Consider the following 21,903-nt stretch of genomic DNA (forward strand, 5'->3'; position numbering starts at 1 on the left):
GAATCTTAATATTTTTTATGTACCTTTAGCCTTGATTTACAAAAAATCTGTCGTCAGCACAGACATTGTATATGTAAACCAGTATATTGCAAATGAAAATGCAGTGTTCTTTCTGTACATAATGCTGAAGTAACATTTGATAGTTTACAGGAGCCCAATTTCTTACTTGTTTGAAAATTATTTCTCTAAATACACATGTATCTACATCTTACACACACACACTAGTTTGAGACATTTTTTCTGATATGTCAGTAATTTCAGAAAGGCCAGAGATAAACTGGTGCATTTCAGTTCTGAAAGCGTAACTTATGCTATGTGAGAAAATAGATTGTTTTACATTTTAAGTATATATACACACACACACACACCATTGTACACCATTGAAGTATCAGCTCTTCTATGGCACTAAAAAAAAAAAAACAGTTAAGATTCCAAAGCATAAATTTTCCATTTGTGTCTGTTAAATCTAGTTTTGTCTTATCTGGGGGACATCTTGCTTAACAATGTATCTAATGGTGTTCAGTAAATGAGAAGTGTATTGATTGGCAGATGCTACCTAAATCGATCATCCTGACAGCTAGAATTACAGCAATCTGTCATTATTGATGAATGTCTTTCAAGCTTTGATGCGTCTCCCAGCTTGTCTTGTCTTGCTCCACTTGAATTTGAAGTGCGTTTGCTTGTGTCCTCTGTTTTGTCAGGCTAAGGTACTTTATAGTGCATTTTGTCCCTTATGTCCAATTTATTGGTTTGATCATGCAATTAGAGCGTAAATGCCTCACTGGGGAGTAAGAATGGGCAGTGTTCGAGTGACAATTGGACCTTAGAGGTGTAGAACAGGATTGATCTCAGCCATTAGTTATTAGTTACCTGTTGGCCGAATAGGGTTTTTTTCAGTGAATAATTCCAAAGCATCACTTTTTAAATGCCTTTGATTTTAGCCACCAGAGACTACCAATTGAACTTCATTTTGTGATTACATTTCAGACTCTTGGTCTGTGCTTCTGATGTCATTTGCAGATCTTTTATGGTAGGCCAATGTATATGTTTATGTTCAGCATTTTTGGATAGTAATGTGCAATTTTATTTGTGAGGTTTTTAAAATCATTTTATGCCTTTTGTAAACAAGGACTGGCTTGTGCAAGTGGGAAAAGTCATTAGTAACAACTATTCAATTTTCTTACAATAATTTATATTTTGCAATGGTTTTTACTAGGTTTTATTAGTCAATACCCATATATTTAACCCATTTAATTTTAAATAATGCTTTCTCTGAACCCATACCTAATGACTCTCGGCTTTCTTGTAGTGTGTGGTATTAATATGAGTGACTCATAAAGCCAGAGATTTTGCTTTGGGGGGGTATTTAATTTAGCAAAATTCTGTTTTAAGTGTACACTATGGTTAAAGGGCTAATAGTGATGTCACTGAGTCGAATACAATACTACAGGAGCAGGCAAGTCCAGTCCTCAAATACTGCAAGTGCAATCCAGTTGAGTTTTCAGAACATCCACACTGTGAATGTGCATGAGATAACATTTCTATATAGTGGAGAAAATGCTTGCAAATGTGTCTCATGCATATTTAGTGTAGATTTATTGAAGCGCAGTACTCAAGTACCAAATACTGTATATCTTCTTTAGTGTGAGCCTGTGAAAATGATTTATTTTTCATTTTGGCTCATGTTGCTTCTTTTTATCTCTAAATATGTAGCAGATATGCATAATAATAAACCAGTTAGGATTAGATTCACTTAGGATTAGATTCAGTAAATGGCACTCAAAAAAATGGTGCATGCACCAAAAGATGTCGGGGCCGGATGCTCTAAAGCTGCTATTAAAATCCTGTGGGTCGCTGAGGTGCTGGTAAATTGTCTGATTTGAAAACGGCAATTGATGTTGAAACAATTCTGCATACAAATGAGTTTCACAGAGGTCTGTCATAATCCCATCCAATCAGTCGTTGGAGAAGGCAACGTGACATACATGCAGAGCCGACAGGGGAAACTAGGGGAAGCCCAAACAGCTGAGCAGCAGGGGAAGCCCCAAAGCAGCCTCCTGCCACTCAGCTGTTTGGGGCAGGAAGAGTAGGGGGGGGTTTCCCCATGGGCACAGATTATGGGAGGGCTTTTAAGTGACTGAATCAATCAGAATCTTAGACCCCTCCCAGTGCATCCAGGATGCACCAGGAAGAGGAAGGCCTGCCATTTTGAAGAGGCAGGCCTTCCAACAGGAGAGATGGCAGCTGGGCTTCAACGATGGCAGCTGGACTTCAACGCATGGCAGCTGGGCTTCAACGCCAAGAAATGTAAGGTCATGCATCTCGGCAGCGGAAATCAATGCAAAACTTACACCTTAAATGGAGAAACACTAGCTAGGACTTCAGAAGAACGAGACTTGGGAGTAATCATCAGTGCAGACATGAAGGCTGCCAAGCAAGTAGAGAAGGCATCAGCCAAGGCAAGGCAAATGATGGGATGTATCAATAGAAGCTTCGTCAGCCGTAAACCTGAAGTCATAATGCCACTGTACAGAACCATTGTGAGACCTCATCTGGAATACTGTGTGCAATTCTGGAGGCCACATTACCGTAAAGACGTGCTTAGAGTTGAGTCAGTTCAGCGCATGGCCACTAGGATGATCTCCAGGCTCAAGGGTCTCTCGTACGAAGAAAGACTAAACAAATTGCAGCTCTACATTCTAGAGGAACGCAGGGAAAGGGGAGACATGATTGAGACATTTAAATACATCACAGGACGTGTCGAGGTGGAAGACGACATCTTCTTTCTCAAAGGACCCTCAATCACAAGGGGACACCCGCTCAAACTCAGAGGAGGGAAATTTAATGGTGACACCAGGAGGTATTTCTTCACAGAAAGAGTAGTAGATCACTAGAACAAGCTTCCAGTGCAGGTGATAAAGGCCACCAGCGTGCTTGACTTTAAGAATAAATGGGACAACCATGTGGGATCCCTACGAGGGTCGAGTTAAGGAACTAGGTCACTAGCACTCAGACTTAATGGGGTGGGATCATTAGAGTGGGCAGACTTGATGGGCTATAGCCCTTTTCTGCCGTCATCTTTCTATGTTTCTATGAGAGAATGTGGTGAAATCAGCAGGGTTTTAATAAGGTTTTGATAATTTCCTAAAAGGGAAGGCCATTCCCATTATTGAGATGACTTGGGGAAATCCACTGCTTATTCCTAGGATAAGCAGCATAAAATCTGTTTACTACTTGGAATCTAGCTAGGTACTTGGGATTTGGGTTGGCCACTGTTGGAAACAGGATACTGGGCTTGATGTACCATTGGTCTGTTCCTGCTTGTCATCTGAATAAAGTATAGGGGGGCAGGATGGGGTGTGTGTGTGTGGGGGGGGGGGGGTACGGTCCGGGTGGCTGAGACTGCGAGTAGCCATTTTGGGCATTGATAGCTGAAATACTTTGACACTAAACTGATTAAAACTGGTTTAGCTGTGATCATTGGAGGCACGGTGAGTTATGAGCATATGGGCCTCAGTGAGAGGAAACTCACAAAAAAACATATGATGTCACAGATGTCAAAAGCAGGTGCGATGCAACAGGAAATGAAGTGAAATTATAAACTATACAAAAAATGAGATTGTTGAGGAATAGTAGCTGGAAAGCAATGACCACAAACGCCCACAGTCTAAGCAACAAAAATCAGGATCTGCAAGCCCTGATGTTAGAGGCAGACTTGGATATTGTTGCTATCACTGAGACAATGTGAGTCCCATGGATGGGATGCCAACATGCCGGGCTATAATCTTCAGGAAGGACACCTGGGGAAAGGAAGAAGCGATATGGATTGTTTTGAAAAGAGAAGATGGAACTTCTATACGCTTGGGTGTTATCTACAGCAGTGTTTTTCAACCGCTGTTCCGCGGCACACTAGTGTGCCGCGAGATGTTGCCTGGTGTGCCGTACGGTCAGGGCCGCCATCAGGGCAGTACCACCAGTCTAGGGAGAGGGGCGGTCCGCCCCACGTGGACAGGAGAGAGCTGGACGGGGGACCCGCGGAGTTCAATACATCTCGAGCCGCGAGGCTCGTCTTCTGTTCCTGCCTGCCCTGCAGCTAACATATAGCCGATCGCAAGCGTTCCCCGATGTTAGCGCTGACGTCGGAGGGAGGGCTTAAGCAAAGCCTGCCCTCCGACGTCAGCGCTGACGTCGGAGAATACTTCCGTTCGGCTATTTGTGCGCGGCAGGGCAGGCAGGAAGCAGAAGACAAGCCTCGCGGCTTGAGCTTCGTTTTGCTGAGAAAGTTGCAAAGATGGGCTGGGAGGCAAACACGGAACACAAAAGGGGGGAGGGAGTGCATTTTGGACACAAGGCATGAACTTGGGAGAGAGGAAGGGAGGGAAAGAGATGCTGAGGTGGGGGAGGGAATGGGTTTTTGGACACAGAAGGCATGGACTTGGGAGAGAGGAAGGGAGGGAAAGAGATGCTGAGGTGGGGGAGGGAATGCGCTTTTGGACACAGAAGAAATGGACTTGGGAGAAAGGAAGGGAGGGAAAGAGATGCTGAGGTGGGGGGAGGGAATGCGTTTTTGGACACAGAAGAAATGGACTTGGGAGAGAGGAAGGGAGGGAAAGAGATGCTGAGGTGGGGGAGGGAATGAGTGTTTGGTCACAGAAGGCATGGACTTTGGAGAGAGGAAGGGAGGGAAAGAGATGATTGTGTACACGGGGAATAGAAGAAAGGAGAATTTTTGGTCATAGGGAGGGAGTGAGGTACAGATAGTGGCATACCAGGGTGGGGGGGGCGGTCTGCCCCACCCCATGTTTACGTCCCAAGGGGGTGCACAGCTGGCCACCCTCCAGTGTTGTCCCTAGGCCGGCAAACTGCGGCTCTTTAGCCACTTGAGTGCCACCGCCGCCAACGGTGTTGTTGGCGGTGGCAGCATTATAAAATACTTTCTTTGTGTTTATTTGATTCCTATTCAAGAGAATTACTTTATATATAGTCAATATAGGCACAGAGTTAAATTTTTTAACATTTTCTAATGGTGGTGTGCCTCGTGATTTTTTTCATGAAACAAGTGTGCCTTTGCCCAAAAAAGGTTGAAAAACACTGATCTACAGACCTCCAACTCAATTGCAGCAAATTGATAAAGATCAGATTATGGATATACAAAAGTTGGGAAATAAAGGGGAGGTGCTGGTGCTGGGTGATTTCAACCTGCTGGAAAGTTCTGTCTGTGGAATCGGAAAGAAGTAGGGAGATCGTGGATGTCTTTCAAGGGGCTCTGCTCAGACAAATGGTAATGGAACTCACAAGAGAAAAAGTGATACTGGATCTAGTGCTCACAAATGGTGAAAATGTCTAATGTCTGAGTGGGGGCCCACCTGGGAAGTAGTGATCATCATACGGTTTGGTTCGATATAGCAGCCAAAGTGGAGGATGGCCACACAAAATTCAAAGTCCTGGATTTCAAACATGCAAACATGGGGGGAGTACCTGAAGAAAGAGCTGATTGGATGGGAAAACATTAGGGAAGTGGAAAAACAGTGGTCCAAGTTGAAAGGTGCAATAAAAAGAGCTACTGACCTTTATGTGAAGAAAATAAATAAAAATGAGAGAAAAAGGAAATCGATGTGGTTCTCCAAACTAGTGGAGGAAAAAATCAAGGCAAAAGAATTAGCGTTCCTGAAATGTAAAAAAATCCTCAAGAAGTGGAGGACAGAAAGGAATATCAGATGAAACTGAAAGAAGTCAAGAGAGAGATGTGTCTGGTGAATGTGGAAGAGCAAATGGCTATAAATATAAAAAAGGGAGACAAAAATTTTTTCAGGTATATTAGTGAAAGGAGAAAGGCAAAGGAATTAGGAGACTGAAAGAAAGTATAAACCGCTATGTGGAGAGTGATGAAGCCAAAGCAAATATGCTAAGCAAATACTTCTGTTCGGTATTCCCAGAGGAAAAACATTGAGAAGGACTGTGATTGGATAGCAAAGTTACACCTTAGAATGGAGTAAGAAGAAAGTGTTTATGAACAATTTGAAAAAATGAAGATAGACAAAGCTATGGGACCAGACGGGATCCATCCCAGGATATTGAAGGAGCTCTGAGAGGTTCTGGCATAAGGAAATAAGAATTGCCGCTGCTGGGTCAGCCCAGTTGTCCATTGTGCCCAGCAGTTCGCTCACGCGGCGACCCCCAGGTCAAAGACCAGTGCTCTAAATGACTCCAGCATCACCTGCGTACGTTCCAGTTTAGCAGGAACTTGTCCAACTTTGTCTTGAATCCCTGGAGGGTGTTTTCCCCTATAACAGACTCCGGAAGAGCGTTCCAGTTTTCTACCACTCTCTGGGTGAAGAAGAACTTCCTTACGTTTGTACGGAATCTATCCCCTTTCAACTTTAGAGAGCGCCTTCTCGTTTTTCCTACCTTGGAGATGGTGAACAATCTGTCTTTATCTGCTAAGCCTATTCCCTTCAGTATTTTTAATGTTTTGATCATGTCATCTCTCAGTCTCCTCTTTTCAAAGGAGAAGAGGCCAGGTCCTCTTAAAGATTTGCTCAATAATTATTTAAGATAGGAGAGGTTCCGCGGGACTGAAGAAGAGCGGATGTGATCCATCTTCACAAAAGTGGTTGCAAAGATGAAGCGGGAAATTACAGACCCGTAAGCCTCATTTTGGTTATTGGAAAAATAATGGAAATGCAGTATTGCTGAAGGAAAGGATAATGAAATTTTTAGAATCAAATGGATTACAAGATCCGAGGTAACAGGATTTATTAAGGGTAAATCATGCCAAATGATTGAATACTTTGACTGGGTGATCAGAGAATTGGATCAGGGACGTGCGCTAAATGTAATTTACTTAGATTTCAGCAAAGCCTTTGACATGGTTCCTCATAGGAGGCTTTTAAACAAACTCCATGGGCTGAAGTTAGAGCCCAAATTCATGAACTGGATTAGAAGCTGGTAGACGGACAGATGCCAAAGGTTAATGGAATTCGCCTGGAGGAGGGAAAAGTGACTAGTGGAGTGCCTCAGGGATCGATGTTGTGACCGATTCTGTTTAATATGTTTGTGAGTGACATTGCTGAAGGGTTAGAAGGTAAGGTTAGCCTTTTTATGGATGATACCAAGATTTTTAACAGAGTGGACACCCTGGAGGGAGTGGAAAACATGAAAAAGGATCTGCAAAAGTTAGATGGAATGGTCTAACGTCTGGCAACTAAAATTCAATGCGATGAAGTGCAGAGTGATGTATTGGGGGGGGGGGGGTACAAATCTGATGGAACTGTATGTACTGGGAGGTGAGAGGCTGATAAGCACTGACAGAGAGAAGGACCTTGGGTTGATTGTGTCTGAGGATCTAAAGACATCTAAACAGTGTGATAAGGCGGTGGCTGTAGCTAGAAGGATACTAGGCTGTATATAAAGAAGAATGACCAGCAGAAGAAGGGAGGTGTTGATGCCCCTGTATAGGTCATTTATGAGGCCGCACTTGGAGTATTGTGTTCAGTTTTGGAGGCCGTATCTGGTTATGGATTTAGAAAGACTTGAAGCGGTCCAGAGGAAGGCGACGAAAATGGTAAGGGGTTTGAACCAAAAGAAGTATGAAAAGAGACCTGTAAAACCTAAATATGTATACTCTGGAGGAGAAGAGGGACAGGGTAGATATGATACAGATGTTTAAATACTTGAAAGGTATTAATATAGACCCAAATCTTTTCCAGAGAAGAGAAAATGGTAAAACTAGAGGGCATAATTTGAGGTTGCGGGAAGGAAGACTCAGGAGCAATGTAAGGAAATTCTTTTTCACAGAGAGGGTGGTAGATACCTGGAATGCTCTCCCAAGGGAAGTGGTGGAGAGAAAAATGGTGATGAAATTCAAAAAAGCATGGGATAAACATAGAGGATCTCTAATTAGAAAGCAAAGAATGTAAATTAAAGAACTAAGGCCGGTACTGGACAGACTTGTACGGTCTGTGTCCCATATGTGATGATTTGGTGTAGGATAGGCTGGGGAGGGCATCAATGGGAACTCCACTAACTTGGAACATGAGGATGTTACCAGCCAGACTTTATGGAAAATATCCTGCAAACAGGATGGTTGGATAGGCTGGAGTGAGCTTGGATGGCAACTTCAGCATTTGGAACCTAGGACAATACCAGGTGGACTTTACAGTCTATTACCCAGAAATATCAAAGAAGAGACAAGTTAATTTAATCATGCATTTTTAATGGGTATAACTAATGGGCAGACTGGATGGACTTTTCAGGTCTTTATCTGCCATCATTTACTATGTTACAAATGTCAAAAAGCAAGTGAAAATCCCAAATGTAATAAGTTATTTTTTATGCTTTAAATATCACACCCAAATATCACTTTGTCCCCATGTCATTCTCTAAAAATTTGACTAGTATCAATATGTAAAAGCTTAATACATCTTAGACAATTAGCAACAAAATTCAGTGATTTAAAAAACTGCAGAAGGTGCATTTGAACTGCTGAACTACTCAGTGAGCTACTATTAAATGACATCATTTGTGTCTTGTCTGCCTTCTGCAAAGTCCTTCCATCATGTGCCCAGATGCTCAAGAATCTTACTGTTACTGCAACAGATTCATCCATCATTGCTAGCATCTAGGAACATATTTAACATTTAATAGCCACTTATTTTCTTGTTCATCCACTACACAGTTTAGGTTCTCTTCTACACCCATGGCTGAAAGACAATCCAATTATGATGATGTTTAAAAAAAAATAGGCAAATGAATCTTTAGTAAGGTTGTACCAAAGCCAGATAGAAATGGAAGGCTCTATGTGTGATTTATAAACAGAATATTGTCCCTTTTTATACTTTAATTAAAAAATTTAAATATAAAATCATAAGTGTTTGGGGCTTGTGCAAATGAGGATGGAGCCCACAGGTATGAGACAGGGCAGGGATGGAGATGGAGCTTATGGGGTGGGAACAGGAGCAAACTTTCTCTCCATATCATTCTCTAACAAACACTTTCAGCCACCCTCCAATCAAATAGGGAAACATAATCAATCTTGCCCTCCAATCAAATTGGGCAACATCATAGAACTAACTGAAAAATTGACCCATTGCAGATACATATTCAGCCAGGTCAATTCTTTTTTCAGCTGTTGAATCCAAATGTTTGCTCTTTTGATTAGAGGTTGCCATTTTTTACTTTCAGTTTGATTTGAAAAGATCACCCATCCAAATTCAGTATGTTGTCAGTTTAGTTTATTATCATTTCTAGCCCGCCTTTATCAAAGGTGGATTACAAAATATACATACACAGTAAAACAGTTAAATATAGAGACCCAACAATTAACAAAGCTGTTTGCTTATCACACCCAAACATCTTACCAAATGCTATACTTCAGGGGTGCCCACACTTTTTGGGCTTGCGAGCTACTTTTAAAATGACCAAGTCAAAATGATCTACCAACAATAAAAATGCTAAACATATATATATATATATATATATATACACACACACACACCGAGTGTACTTTGTATTTATGTTCAAATATTTTTTTATTATACAGCCCCCCTCCCCCGAAGGCCTGACCCCCCCCCTGAAGGTCTGCACATTCCCCCTCAAAGGTTGACTCCCCCCTGAAGGCCTGCACTACCCCTTGAAGGACTGCACTCCCCCCCCCCCGAAGGCCTACCCTCCCCACATCCATTTACCTAATTCCAGCAGGGAGCAGTCTGCAGAGAGGATCGCTGGTACTTTAGCGATCCTTGCAGGTTGCCATAGGCCTCAGGAGCTGTCTTCCCTCTGCCCCAAGCCTGTCTCTGACTTAGAGGAGGGGCAGGACCACGGCAGAGGGAAGACAGCTCCTGAAGCCTATGGCAACCTGTAAGAATTGCTAAAGTACCACCTGCCACCGGCCGTCTCCCATTCGTCCCCTTTGGAGATCCCCACAGGAATAAGGAAGTTAAATTAATAGAATACTTAGGCACAGAAAAACAAAGAAATACTTCCAAGAACTGCCCCATAAGAACTGCCTGTCACAATGCTCATTAGTGGAACTGAATAAAAGACAAGTACAATGGATTTAGAAGGGGGACGATCCGCCCGGGTGCACGACTTGGAGGGGTGCACAGCCGGCCAGGTCCGGGTCATCCTGCCTTTCTTTTCCCCCGGTCCGCGCTCGGGGCTTGCTCCTGCCTGGTCCCGCGCCGACGCTCGAATGGTGCCGTCAACTCCCCCGAGTCTCGCGATAACCAACAGCACCATTTGGGCGGCGGGTGCGAGCCCCGTGCGCAGACCGGTGGAAAGGAAGGGCAGGAGGACCCGGACGGCTGTGCATCCCTCCAAACCGTGCACCCGGGGCGGGAGCGGACCGCCCCACCTCGGTACGCCACTGATTGGGAGGCCGATTTTGGGGTTTTTTAAATTGTATATCGGGCAGCATTAGGCCTCGCTCTTACCTCAATCATTACAGGCGCTTCTATTTCTTGTGATGCGCTGAGCTCCGTCCCCCACTGACCTTCACCCCGCCCTTCCAGCACTCTGATTGGCCAGCGTTCTTTAAGAGGCGGGCCGGTCAGGAGGGGAAAAAAAGAAAGGGAAGAAGGGAACCTGCTGTGCGATCGACTGGGGTCGCCTGAGCGAACGACCTGTCGATCGCGATCGACGCGTTGGACACCCCTGCTATACTTGATAGTACAGAGCACATAACTTCCTGTCCACTGTTTAAGTTATTACATCACACTAAATGTCATATTTCATGATGTAAAACAAGTGTTAACATTTGCTTAAATTCCTGCAGATCTTCAACCGTTGTAAATGCACAGGTGATTTGTTCCACTTCATAGGCCCTACACAAGAGAACACACTTTTCCTTCTGTTCTCATAGTGGATGCTTTTTGAAGATGGCACATTCAAACTTGCCTGTGTCTCCTTGGGACATTCAGTGTCGGTCAATCACACAAATGCTTAGGCACAATATGATTAAAACTCAAATAAACCATCAACAGTATTTATTTATTTATTTATTTATTTATTTAATATATTTATATACCGCCTTAAATCTAGGCAGTTTCCAGTATCAGAAACAATCATAAAATTCCATAAAATAGACATAACACACATTATCTGCATATCAATAAGTACATCAACATGACCATCATTCATTATTCACGTACATATGGCGGTCACATATCCATCATCAGTAGTTTATATTTTACTTGAAACTCCATAGTCAGCCAGTACATCGCAATATAATGTCTTGTAATATGCTCAAATTTTCCAATCCCATACAACATCCATATTGAATTTTGAACCACCTGCAAGGCACATTTGCATGTTGCTGGGATCCCCCCCAAAACAATATTACAATAATTCAATCCTGCGATCACCACAGTTTGAACAACTTTCTTGAAGTCATACTTCGATAAGTATGATAGATTATTTAACATTCGCAATTTGAAATAAGTTTTTTAAATCACATTCTGCACATGTGAATGAAAATTAAGCTGTGAATCCAACAAAACCCTTAGATAAGTTACATTTTCAGTAATTTTTATCTGGCTATCTAACACATTTATTGTCAGTGTCATCAGGCTGTTCTCTTGTCATCAACATAATCCTAGTTTTTGCCACATTCAACATCAATTTATTGTTAGTCATCCAATTTTTTATCGATCCCAAAACTTTGTTAAATCTTGTTTCTACTTGAAACAAGGAACCCTCGACAGGGGAAAAAATTGGATATCATCCGCATATATCCTATACGACACACCACATTGCTTCAATAATTTACAAAGTGGAAGCAAATATAAATTAAAGAGGATAGCAGATAATGCAGAACCCTGTGGTACTCCCGTGACCAGTGTCTTACTTTGAGAGACAGTCCCTTGGACACGCACTATCCTTCAAAAATGATTGGAGCCAACACAGCACAGTTCCTCCTAGGCCACAGCCTGATAGTCTCTTCAGTAAGATCTCATGATTTAACGTATCACATTTAGCCGATATATCCAGGAAAGCCATCAAATACCTGGTTCCCTTATCTGATTTCATCTCACGGAACCCATACTGATGTTCATCTAACACGTTGCATTGTAACAGATAATCTGTTAGCTGGCAATAAACTTTTTTCAACAATCATTGCTAAAGTTGGTAAAACTGAAACAGGTCTAAAATTAGTAATCTGATCTACCCCTAATTTAGTATCTTTAATCACTGGTTTTACAGTTGCTGTCTTTGGTGACACTGGCAACTCTCCCTCTTTCAACATCAGATTCACTATCATTGTAATCACAGGTACAATTTTTTTCTTCCAGCTCTCTCAAAATCATAGGGAACAGATGTCTATTGAAGAAACTGAGGGATGACATGATGACAGCCTTTTAAGAATTTGCTTCTGATGAGCTTCCCTAAATTCTTTCCAAGTTAACAAATTCTCAAATTCAAAATAATCTATCTGTTTTGAGGGTAGAATGGCTGCTAAAATATTCTTAATCTTAATATCAAAAACCCCACAAATTCTTCAGCTGTAAAAGTGTTTTTTTACCAACATAAGCAGGTCTCTCGGTCTATTCAAAGAAGCTTTCAATTGTTCTTGATAATAATTTCTTCTGGCTTGTATCATCATCACATTATATTCATTCAACTTTATCAAATATGATTCCTTCTCATCCACATCCCTGCTCTTCTGCCATTGATGTTCACATAATCACAGCTCATGCCGCAGTTGTAACAGACCCTTCCCAAGTCATGGGTATCAATCGCTTTTCTGACTCATACTTGTTAAGTCTTGTTTCCTGATATATTATTCCATTCCTTTCACATGGCATAATAGTTTGTTTTTATTTGCAGAATCGCACTTTGGACATTTATAAGTGAGCCAGACAGCTCCTTTCCCCTGAAGAAGCTGTTGGTAAAATGGAGGTTTTCTGTTGGGACTCAGTTCAAATGAAGGGCTCAGGACTCTGGATATATATTGACCACATTCAAAACAAGATAAGTGTAGATTTATATGCTTGATTTTCACTGAAGATAGTATGGACAATGTTTAACACATTCCAAGATGATAATTAGCTATTTATTTTATTTTATTTTATTTCTTCCATTTGTGCGTCGCACATACCTATACAAGCTCTAGGCGACATTACAGAGGAAAGGGTTAGAAGAGGGTAGGGAGGACTATAGAGGGCAGGAAGGAGAGGAGAGAAGTATATAGAATATTTCATAGATAGGAGCACCATCTATGTAAATGATATCTAAATGAATTAAAGTAATATGTAAAAAGGAATAGTAGGGAGGAACAATAGAGTTCAGTTAATAAAATAAAAAGAATAGGGGTAAAAACAATGGAATAAAATTTAAAATAATTCATAAACTGGAAGAAAAAATTGAAAAACAAAATCAAGTCTGGCAGAAGTCCAATTTCCTGAAGCAGCTGTGTTGCCTCAGCATATTTTAAATAATCCCAACGGCAAAAGTCTAGATGGGATAGATATCAGCTCGGGCTTTCCAGCTGCAGCAGCCCCAACTCATCGCTTCCAAGCAGAAGATGCACAGAGATAGAACAATCCAGTGCCGGGCCGCACTGCTCTTGATGGGCGGCGGATACTCATGGGCAGCTCCCGAAGAATACAGCACTCTGCCTCCATCTGACAACCGGGAGGAAGAGTCCACAGCACGGTCCCACTCCACAGATCCGGAGACACCACCAGCTCCTCCCCAGCAGCAATCCACTATGCCTCCACTGGCCCCGCCTCCAGCAATGATCTCCCCGCAGCGATCTCCAGTCAACACACGCAGGTAGGAAGGGCCTCTGCTGAAAATGAACCGTTCCAGGCCTTTAGATTAGTAGACAGTTGTGATTCTATACCTGTCAAACTCCTCCTATCCAAGTTGTTTTCTGACTCGCCCGAGTGAAAATTAAAAGAAAAAAGTACAGAACCCTGTAAAACTATGAATAAGGTAGATGAAAGGAACAAAATAAAGTAGAAACCAACAAAATAAAACTAAATAGAGCTAAAAACTAAAAAATATGAGAGAGAGACACTGAAGCCCAGGTCTTACTCAGGAAACATTCTAGAAGCTATATGTTTGGAAAGAAGTGTGATGAGCAGCATGAAAATATATTTTAAAAATGAAAGTTTTTGACCTTTGATTATAATTGGGGGTTCAAGGTATCACTACTGATAAGTTCTGGTACGGTGTGACCGAACCTGATGAGGTCATTTTTTTCCTTAAGAGTAATTTTTGGGTGTGATATTTAAAGCATAAAAAGTAACACATTTTATTACATTTGGGATTTTCACCTGGTTTGTGTTATTTGCATAAGAGTTGCAAATACTGCTGGGAGCTGGCCACTCACCCTGAGTGAACTGTGGTGCTGAAAAGGATAGTTCCCAGGCTGAGAGCTAGGAAAAGCAGGAGCTCCTTTGGGACCCTCGAGAGGAGGAATGCTAGTCTCTGGCCTAACTCCCGGTAATTTCTTAAGGCCATTGCTGACCAATGCTGATAGGGGGCCTGATGCAGTGAAGTAGAGTGACCAGGCTGACCAGTACTGACAGGGGGGCTGTTGCAGCAGAGAACATCAAAGCTGGCAGAGAAGGGATCTGGAAGACAGAGTAGCTGAAGGGCCTGGTAGAGCCTGAAGTCTAGGCAGGACTCAGGTTTGACGATTGGCAGTGGGACCGGTGAAGAATCCAGTACCCATGGAGACTCAGGAGGCCGGAGAGCAGAGGGGCTGGCAGTGCCTCACAAGCAGCTGGAAGAGCTGTGGATGAACTGGATGGAGGTCCTAGGCTAAGGGGGTCTGGCGAGGAACCGGCGGAGGGGACCGGTGGCGACCGAAGGAGAAACCAGTAATGGCACCGGAGGCTGTCAGTGAAACAGCCTGAAAGATCTGGAGACCATTGGTCAAAAGTCTGGGGAGGGACTGGAGGGGCCGGGGGCGACCGATGGAAAGATAGGTAATGGCACCGGGAGCTGCCTGACCACCGGAGGATCAGAGAGGAGCCAGAGAAGACCTGGAGGGCAAGTGAGGGTCAGGGAGGACTCAGTGGAGACCAGGAAGTTCCAGGAAAGACCTGGTATGGGGATTTGTACATTTTAACAGCCTGGGAACAGATGTGTGACGGGTGTTAACCATTTGGACTGGTCACATGACGACAGGCGGGAGTAGGGAAGAGAGGGAGCAATATTGGATGGGGGAGGAAGAGGAGAAATGTTGGACCATGGAAGGGAGGAAAGAGGAGGGGGAAGGGATTAGAAGTGAAGAGAGATGGAGGGAAAGGGAAGGGGACAGGGAGATATCAGGCCATGAGAGGAGTGGGAGAGGAGATGCTAAGTTATGTATGGTAATAATGACAGACAGGTAGATCGAGGAGGAGGCAACAGAAGGGAGATATTAGGCCTCCCTCCCTAATTTCTGCCCTGGGCTCCAGCAAGTCTAAAACTGACCCTGTACACAGGAGCAGGTAATCACACACCTGCATTAGTGACAAATACAGAACTAAAATACACATGCACTCTTGATTTGGAAATTGCCCTTGCTATTTAAAGGGTACAGGTTGACATATACTTAAGAGCCTTAGGTAAGAGATTTGTCATTCCCCAAGTTCATCCATTTTTGTATGCAGGTGATATTTTCCTTCTTTTTCTAGCAAAATAATCTTTTGATACATTACAGTACTTAGCTAGGATTATTGAAAACTTGAGTACATGGATGCAGAAGAACTTCCTCAGACTTAATAAACTAAAGACAAAGGTACTTTGATTTAGAGACTACAGTTCATTACCACATACAGACTTGCTGTTGATTACGGAAGAAAAACTTAAGATTGAGAAAACATCCAAAGTTCTGAGTATCATTCTGAACTCCTACCTAACCTTTGAAACTCAGATTGATTTCTTGGTTAAAAAAAAATCTTCTTTAGATTAAGACAATTAAGAACAATTAGATCTGTTTTAAGTCTGAATAGTTTTTGGCTAATTGTTGAGGCTGTTCTCCCATATTTAGACTAATGCAACTCTCTGTAAGCTGGTATCACAGAGAAGGGAACATAAGAGATTGCAACTTCTGTAGAACACAGCAGCTAGACTAATGTTCTGATAAAGTCACTTTGAAAGGGCAAGCCCACTATTGAAAGAGCTACATTGGTTGCCAATGGAAAAAAAGAACTCGGTTTAAGATAGCATGTATGGTCCATTAGGCCATATATAGGGACAACTCTCAGGGACTACAATCTGATATCAAGGTTACAGGTTTGTTCAAAACTCCAGAACAACATAGCATTTAAGCTGACCTTTCCTTCTCCCCAACAAGTCCACTGGATATAACTATTTGAGACTACATTTGAATTTCAGGGTCCAAAAAACTTGGACTAACCTACCATTCTGTTATGTCCCTCTGGATTCTGTACGATAGGTGTTCAAGCCATACACGCGAACCAGGTCTTGCAGAAATTCACACTTTTTCTTCATGAGTTCCTCCCACTTAACTGAGAGAGAGCCCCCTGCAGTTTCAATTTCTATAGGCGAACCATGCAGAAGTCTTTCTGATCTGATCTGCTTTTTTCCCTTATTTTTTGTCTTAAGTTTGTTTTTCAGTGACTTTGGTGCCTTGAGACCTCTTTTAGAGGGGTTCTCTGCTTGGGAAAGGAAACAGTTTCCGCGGAGCCGGACAGCAGTTTCACAGGGAAGATTAGTGTGGACCTGTGGGGCCAGCCTGCTGTGTACAAACCTTCTGGGCTCAGGATCCATCCCTCTGGGAGCTTGCTGAACCAGAAAGTATGCAGGTAAGGCTAGACTCAAATAGCACACTGGTCTTTGATCTAAGGGCCACTGCAATTTGCGGACTGCTGGGCATGATGGACCACTGGTCTGACTCAGCAGTGGCAATTCTTATGTTCAGAGGCTTAAGCGCAGGCTGATTATGTCCTGAATAACATCCCTCAGGGTATCAGGGTGCAGGCTGCATTTTTCTGCCCCTGGTTGCATGGATAGGTTCCGAGGAAGCAGAGGTTTTGGTTGTGGCCCATCTGATTAGCAGCCTGAAGATAGGACCATCTGAAGCAATTCTGAGGCAGAAATTCTTTTCCCTCCAGCTTCAGTGAAAAGAGCTGACAGGCACTTCAGAGACTTTAAGTACACCTCCATTATATTTAATTCACAGCCCTCCCCTTTGGGCTGGCTACGGCTCCCCACACCTTCACCAAAGTGATGGTGGTGGTGCCAGCGCACTTCTGCAGGCTGGGAGTTCAAGTCTATCTCAATGTGGACAACTGGCTGATCCGGGCTCCATCCCGAATGGAGTGTGAGCAAGTGGTGGAGATAGTGGTCTCTCTTCTACAATACTTGGGCTGGATTGTCAACTTCAAGAAGGGCCTGCTAATGCCTTCACAGACACTGGGAGTTCAGTTTGACACTGCACAGGGTCGTGTCTTTCTTCCCGAGCCATGCAGACAGAAGCAGATCCTGGATCTCTTGGTGCTCCCGATTCCCACGGCCTGGCATTACGTACAGGTGTTGGGGACAATGGCAGCCTCCCTGAAAGTGGTGTCCTAGGCCAGAGAGCACATGTGGCCTCTGCATGAGTCTCCTTTCTCAGTGGTCCTGTCAGCATTAGAGAGTTGCGCGGGGACAGAAATCCCACCCATCCCCTCCCTTCCCCGCCAGGATCCTCTCTGTCCCCAAACATCCCTGTCAGGATCCTCTCCGTCCCCACCCATCCCCGCAAGGAATTACCTCCATTCCCGCCTGTCCCCATAAAAAGCAGCAATTACTTCTGACAGATCATCAATTCCACAGTTTCTTTTGTGTTTGCGCTGCTGTTTTCCTTGTGGAATCTCTTTGGTGGAACCCTTTTTTTGTTTTCTGTTCAGGTAATTAACTTATAAACCCCCTCTTTTACTAAGGCTGATGTGTCCATTATACTATATGGACGAACCCTGCTCCCAAAGCCTTCCATCCCCGTGGGAGTCCCGTTGGCCAGAGGGGGGTCCTCGTGGGAGTCCCGTGGGTTGGGGGGGGATTTCCACGGGACCTGCGGGATTCCCCTTTCTCAGTTGCTAAGTCCTGGACCAGGGAGAGTGGGCTCTCTCACAGAGAACATTCCATCTCATTGTGCATCACTGGGCCATTCACCGGTTGGACTTTATGGCTTCAGCAAAAAAACTCAAAAGTCAAGCGCTTCAGTCAGAGGAAAAAGCAAGGAATTTTGGGGCTAGATGCATTAGTTTAGCCCTGGCCAACTCAAGAATTCCTTTACATCTTCCCCCCTTGGTGGGCCAGATCATTTGCAGGATAGCAACTAATCCAAGATTGGTGATCCTCGTGGCTCTGGACTGGCCTTACCATCCACACTGTTCAAATCTTGTCCATCTTCAGCAGGACAGGAAGCTCATCGTGACCTGCTCAGTAAGGATCCGGTGTCCATGTGGAATCCCCCAGCACTTTGGTCTTAAGCATGGCTTTTGAGCACTCAGCCTTGATTCAGAGGGGCTACTCCAATGTAGTCATTGCCATTTTTTTGAAGTCTAATAACCCTCTACTATGGCAAAGGTTTGGAAGGTTTTTCTGCAGTGGTGTACAAGGAAACCAGGTGGAGCCGTTGAGTGCTCCCATTCTGATAATTTTGGCTTTCCTCCAGGCAGAAGAGCCTGGAAGTGACTTCTCTCAAGGTTCAAGTAGCTGGTCTTTCATGTTTTAGAGTGCACAGCAATTCTTCTTCACTTACAGCTCATCCAGATATGACTTTTCTTACATGGAATCATAATGTTGTATTGAAGGGGCTTGCAGAAGCCCCTTTTGAGCCGCTCAAAGATGCTTCCCTTCTGGATCTTACCATCAAGACTGTTTTTCTTGTGGCTATTGTCTCAGCAAGACATTTTTCGGAGCTTCAGGCTCTCTTGCAGAGAACCCTGTCTCCAGTTCATGGAAATAGGGGTTTCTCTTTGTGCAGTTCCTTCCTTTCTGCTGAAAGTGGTTTTGGAATTCCATGTCAGCAAGGAGATTTGACTGCCTGCCTTTTGCCCCATGGGGTCGGAGTTGAAAGGATCATGTCTTGCAAAGACTGGACCTGCAGAGAGTTTTGCTCCACTATTTGGAGAGGACTAATTATTTTCACCTTTCTGATAATCGGTTTGTCCTGACTAGCCAGTCCAGGTAAGGTAGACCAGCCTATAAAGCTTCTGTCACCCGTTGGATTTGTATGGCCATTTGTTGACTTGCATTGCCTATGGCAAGGAGCCGCCAATTTCTCTCAAGGCCCACTTAACAAGAAGTGTCACAGCGTCATGGGCGGAGTCTGGGCAATTCATCCGACTGAAATTTGCAGGGCAGCAACTTTGTCTTCTTTTCATATCTTTATGAGATTTTTCCAAGTGAATATGGTGGCTCGGTCTGATGCCATCTTTGAGGCTTCGATGTTGCAAGCAGGCTCTTCTGTCCCTCCCTAGACATTGCCATTGCTTTAGTACATCGCCTGTTGGGCAGAATCCAGAGGGGATGTAACAGAATGGAAAATTAGGTTCTTACCTTTGTTAGTCTTCTTTCTGTTAGTCCCTGAAGGATTCTGTACGGTCCGCCCTCTAACTACTTATTTTTTCTGAATCACCTGTCTTTTCTGCCTCGGCCATTTCTCCTTACAGACCAAAGTTTCTTCCAACCAGCAGATGGGCCCTGTGGAGAAGTCCCTCTTTATATGTTAGTACATATCTTTATGATGCCAAGTTTCCAGTTTGTGCTTGTTGCAAGGAGCAGGTTTGTTCCATGTTGTTCCTATGTTCTTGCCCGTGTTACATGTTGGCAGTTTATTAATTGTATTTTTTATTTCTTGCAAAGCAAAACCTTCTTATATTTGCGGGGAAGTTCCCCATGACTCCTTGATTATATTTGCCTTGTTCCAGTAAGGTTGGTTAGCTTTTGGACTGAATTGCAGGGAGCCCTGTATCTCTCAGTTAAGTGGGAGGAGCACATGAAGAAAAAGTGTGGATTTCTGCAAGACTCAGTTCGCGAGTACGGATTAAACACCTTTTGTACAGAATCCTCTGGGTACTAAGAAGATTAACAAAGGCAAAAATCTAATCTTCCATTGAATCTGCGGCAGATTTCTTCCTACTACCGTTTCAGGAAAATGTTACTTATCTCTTCTCTTTGTAATTTTCAGGATCGTCCTTCAGTTATAATTGTACCAGAAAATTTAGGAATCTTATTGTAAGCTGCAATGAATCCTTGTCAAAATTTGCGGGATATAAGAAATTGGATGGTATGGTACAGTTCTCCTGGGTTAAAATTTTCAAAATTATTTTCTTAAATGTTAGCTCCTTCCCAAAGCCATCCTTAGTAACATCTCCTCACACTTTGGGTAAAGTAACATGTACACTGCTTATAGACATGCAGCTTTATCCATAGATAGGGCAGGCAGTTTTACTAAAAATAATAATAACTTTATTCTTCTATACCGCCACAATCTTGCGACTTCTAGGCGGTTTACAATCAAGAGTGTTGGACATTCAGCGAAATACAATAAGTAGATATTCAGAGGAAATACAGAGATCAGAGACCTCAGGAGGCAATAGTATAGAAATACAATTTGCTGAGCGAAAATGTAATATGTACATTTTAGTAGGTAATGTCCGACAGGACCTGTTGGGGATAAATAGCACTAGTAAAAAACCCTAATTGGATCGTAGCCAATTATCGTAGCCAATTTATCGTAGGGGATAAATAGCAACATAAAGTTACGATAAGATGAAGATAACAGATTATATTTATAACAGTGCTGTAAGTTCAGGTGGAATAGGGGGGGGAGGGAGAGGGAGAGCGGGTCAATTGTTTAGGTATTTCTAGAACAGGTATGTTTTTAGGCGTTTCCTGAATTCCCCGTATGTAGTGGGCGAAAGCAGTTGGTCTAGGTCTTTGCCCCATAGGACTGCTTGGTGAGAGAGAAGGTGTTCGTGGTGTTTTTTCATTTTGCAGCCTCTAACTGGAGGGGAAATGAGTTTTGGGTGTGTGTTTCTCTTGAATTTGTTATTAGAAAATGCTTATATCCTCATATTTTGCACGTTTGCACCGTTTTGCACTAATTTGATAATCACACACATCACCAGTTATTTGGAAATATTATCTGCAGAGCCACAGCAGCAGACCATCTTACAAGATAAGTGCAATATATTTATTATTTTACATGATTCATAAGCAAATAGTAATTTTTAACATCAGTTTAAAAAAATAATTTTCATTAGGGACTGAAAAGTAATATGATTGTCCCTGTATGATCTCCAATGTGGCTCGCATGTAAGAGATAAGACACTGAGCACTTTTCATTATCTTATATTTATTTTATTTTATTTCATAGACTATTTAAATAACTTTTGAAGTCAAAAAATTTTTTTTCTTTTGTATAGAAGGAATAATATTCAGTCATAAACTGATACAGTTAATGTTTAATATTGTTAATGTTTGAAATGACAAATAAGTGGTTTATGCTTGATTTCAGGAGTTGTTTGTGTTTGTAGTATTTTCTTTTCAAATATATTACCTATTAATCGTAATTGATTGCTACTACACAATGCGAGTAATTGCAATTTTTTAAAATCTTTCTGCAGTCCTAAATAATAGAGTTGACAGACAAGAAACAAAGTAGAAATAAGTTTAGGTCAAAGAATCAGCAAATAAGAACACATGTGATATGAGCCATCTGGGTAAAGTTAGGATTGCTTTAATGTTAGGATTGCTTTAATCCCTTAGAGATTTGAACCAAGTGAGAAGTATGGAATAGATGGAAATGAAGTAGGCTTTGAACTCTGTAAATAAAGATGCAGACATTAATGGAATAAAGTGCATTTCTGACAGATTTCTTATCGGTTTGTGGCTTGATGAGGGGGCAAGAAGAGTGCTGCTACTTTTATGTAAGCATGATTGTAAATAATCTTA

General features: G+C 42.7%; 1 protein-coding gene and 1 long non-coding RNA gene across 10 annotated transcripts in view; both read left to right on the forward strand.

The window, feature by feature from the left end:
- LOC117363933 overlaps nucleotides 1-12,928 on the forward strand; it is a 32,219-nt gene extending 19,291 nt beyond the window's left edge. Inside the window, exon 3 of the long non-coding RNA XR_004540152.1 lies at nucleotides 12,826-12,928. This is a non-coding gene — a long non-coding RNA (uncharacterized LOC117363933). The remainder of the gene's footprint in view (nucleotides 1-12,825) is intronic.
- The window catches only part of RALGAPA1 (Ral GTPase activating protein catalytic subunit alpha 1), a 678,446-nt gene that overhangs the window by 529,307 nt on the left and 127,236 nt on the right, over nucleotides 1-21,903 (forward strand). The gene's annotated exons all lie outside the window — the stretch shown is intronic.

Source organism: Geotrypetes seraphini, chromosome 7 (assembly GCF_902459505.1).
Source record: "Geotrypetes seraphini chromosome 7, aGeoSer1.1, whole genome shotgun sequence".
Lineage (NCBI taxonomy): Eukaryota > Metazoa > Chordata > Amphibia > Gymnophiona > Dermophiidae > Geotrypetes > Geotrypetes seraphini.